This window comes from Ipomoea triloba, chromosome 12, assembly GCF_003576645.1.
Source record: "Ipomoea triloba cultivar NCNSP0323 chromosome 12, ASM357664v1".
In the NCBI taxonomy this organism is placed as follows: Eukaryota; Viridiplantae; Streptophyta; class Magnoliopsida; order Solanales; family Convolvulaceae; genus Ipomoea; species Ipomoea triloba.
This window is the reverse complement of record NC_044927.1, coordinates 26,118,852-26,122,161: the sequence shown is the minus strand read 5'-3', so window position 1 is coordinate 26,122,161 and position 3,310 is coordinate 26,118,852.

Genomic DNA, 3,310 nt, shown 5'->3' with positions numbered 1-3,310 from the left:
AAGAAGGCACTCTACGGCTTAAAACAAGCTCCGAGAGCTTGGTATGACACTCTATCCTCTTTTCTACTTCAGTGTGGGTTCACCAAAGGCCTAGTGGACAAAACATTATTTAGAATTAAGGATGGGGATCACATCTTATTAGTGCAAATCTATGTGGACGATATCATTTTTGGAAGCACCAATCCAGACTTGTGCGAGAAGTTCTCCAGGTTGATGAAAGGGAAGTTCGAGATGAGCATGATGGGAGAACTCAACTACTTCCTTGGATTACAAGTGAGACAGCTTAAGGAAGGTATCTTCATCAATCAGGAGAAATACACCAAGGATCTGCTCAGGAAATACAACATAGAAGGGAAATCCTCAGTCAAAGTACCCATGGGAACCTCTCTACGTATCGATGTCGACAGTGAAGGTCGAGAGGTCGATCAAACTACGTATCGAGGTATCATCAGATCTCTTCTTTATTTAACTGCTAGTAGACCAGATATATCCTTTGCAGTAGGTGTATGTGCTAGATTTCAGGCAAGTCCTAAGGAAAGTCACTTAAATGCATCTAAAAAGATCCTTAGATATCTCAAAGGTACGCAAAGTGTTGGACTTTGGTATTCGAGAGGTGGATCTTTCGAACTTATGGGTTATTCAGATGCGGACTTTGCCGGTTGTAAAATAGATCGAAAGAGCACATCAGGGACATGTCAATTTCTAGGTGGAAGACTTGTCTCATGGTTTAGCAAGAAACAGCATTCGATAGCTACAAGCACTGCTGAGGCAGAATATGTAGCAGCTGGAAGTTGCTGTGCTCAAATTTTATGGATGAAGCAACAGTTACTGGATTATGGTGTTGAATGTAAAGAGGTTAAGATTATGTGTGATAACACAAGTGCCATAGCCATCACTCAGAATCCAGTGTTACATTCAAGAACAAAACACATTGATATCAAGTATCACTTCATCCGAGACCATGTTGAGAAAAAGGATATAACTTTGGAATATGTTGCAACTGAGGAGCAACTAGCAGATATTTTCACAAAAGCGTTATGTGAAAATAGATTTTCTCAACTAAGGTTAGAATTGGGAATGATAGAATTGGGATGAATGGTCAAATCTTATCTTCTTGTATTTAGTGCCATGAACTGTTTCGCATGTGAGGAGCGGTTTCATCAACTTTATGGCAGCTTTGGAGTTACACAGCATTGAATGGTCATTCATATGGCATCTCGTGACTCAACAGTGGTAACTCTTTGGGCTATAAATAGAAGGGTTTTCTCATTAGTTTATGTCATCGACTTCTTCATGGAGAAGAAGAAAGGAAAAGACGATGTACCGTTCTGGTATAGAGGGAGAAAATCAGCAACAAAGTTCAAAGACTTTCAAGGAGAGAACTATCCAGAATCAACGAAGGGTGAACAGATTGCGGAGCTTCCTGATAATCCAAGCAAGCATCCTATTCCCATCCAAGGTGAATGGATCCCCAAATGCGAGGAGATCCACAACGATGGGATACTGGAGTCAGGAGAAGAGTCTCGTATAAGTGGGACTCCTACAGCTGCACACTCTGGAAAAGGTTATCTCTCAACCAAATGGAGAACCAAGGGAAGGGGAGATGAAGCCTGTGAGGAAGGTAGCAGCAGAGAGAAGGACAAGAAGGAGTAGCCACCTCTAGTTCTGTTATTAGGATAAATAGGACTTTAGATGGCTAGTTCTTGTTCTAACGTTAGATTCCTATTAGGCTGCCCAAGGCCAAACAAAAGTTTCTATGGAATCTAATAGGATATTGATTCATATGTAATGTTTTCAAAAATCACTAAATGAACTTAAGGAAATGTTCCAAGTGATATCTTTTGATGAATCAATCTTGTCTCCGTATCGCAATCTGTGTTCGAAAGATAGTTCGAGAGGTACATGTTCAGTTTGCCTGTTTGTGTTATGTCTCGAAGAAGGGTAGTTCGAGAGATCACTTCGAAAGATAACAAACTGACTCTCTACGTATTTCTAAATGGAGGGATAAGGAGGGTTAGGGATCAATCACTCAGGGGGAAGATCCTTAACCAGATTACGACGGAGGAATAAGGAGGTTTAGAGATCAATCACTCAGGGGGAAGATCCTTAAACTCATTTGGAAGACGGTTCACTTTCGAGAGGTGAAACTGATGAGCTCAACGGATATATGTGGAATGGCTAACTTTGGGCATTAATGTTAGCCACGTGGTCTTCGGTTACTGACGGTTTTCCGTACTTAAAGGCATTATCTTGATGAGTGGGAGCATGCTTATATAAATATCATCTCTTAATACCCCACTATCCAAAACCGTATTATATCTTACCAAAATACCCTTACCATACCTTACATACATAACCGTTATAAAATGGTATTTCTGACCTTTCAATTTTTTTAAATTAACCGGGATGCCTTTTTCGGGTCAAGCTCTCAACCCTACCCATATATCCAACCCAAATCCACATGATATAAAAGCCAATTTCTTCTTCCTCACCCGGATTCAAGCTCAAACCGAATACCCAAAACCCCCAAATCCTAAACACTGTACACAATTCCTCCAGCATCTCAAACAATGGCGTCTGAATCATCATCATCATCCTCATCTTCCGGTGCATACCAGAGGGAGCTGGAACACATACGCTCTCAGATAAAACAAGTCAAGGCGGGGAGTATCTGATAAGAGTATATTTGGTCATATTTTTACCCCATATTTAAATCCATTTCTACCACTAAATATTAATATTATGTTCTTAATAATATTGAATTTCTTCATTGTGATAAATAATTATTATTTGACCAAAGATGATGAAGATTTGATAATTGAGCATAATATTAATATTTTATAGTGGCATTTATAATCTTGTTTTGTATGTGTATATTTAATTGCACCAAGTAGGTGGAAGACATGACTTGGTGGAATGATGTGATGAGTGGGAAGCAAAAGACAAATGAAAGAAGGCAAAAAGAGGCATAAAACATGGAGCCAAAAGCAAAAAGAGAAAGTGGAAGATTCTGCAGAAATTCTGGAGGAGGACAATAGGCATCTGTCTGCGTCCTGAAACAGACGCCTATTGTCCATTTTCACACTGCAGAAATTCTGGAGGAGGACAATAGGCGTCTGTCTGCGTCGTGAAACAGACGCCTATTGTCCATTTTCACACTGCCCGGATTTTTGGACTTTCGCCGCGGCGAAAATCGTTGACCATGCGCGAGAATTCTGCAGTCCAAATTCCAATTTTGCCCCTGCCTTTGCCCAACTATAAATATCCCTCATTTCTCCATTCTTCAATATCCAATTTTCAGATTAGATTA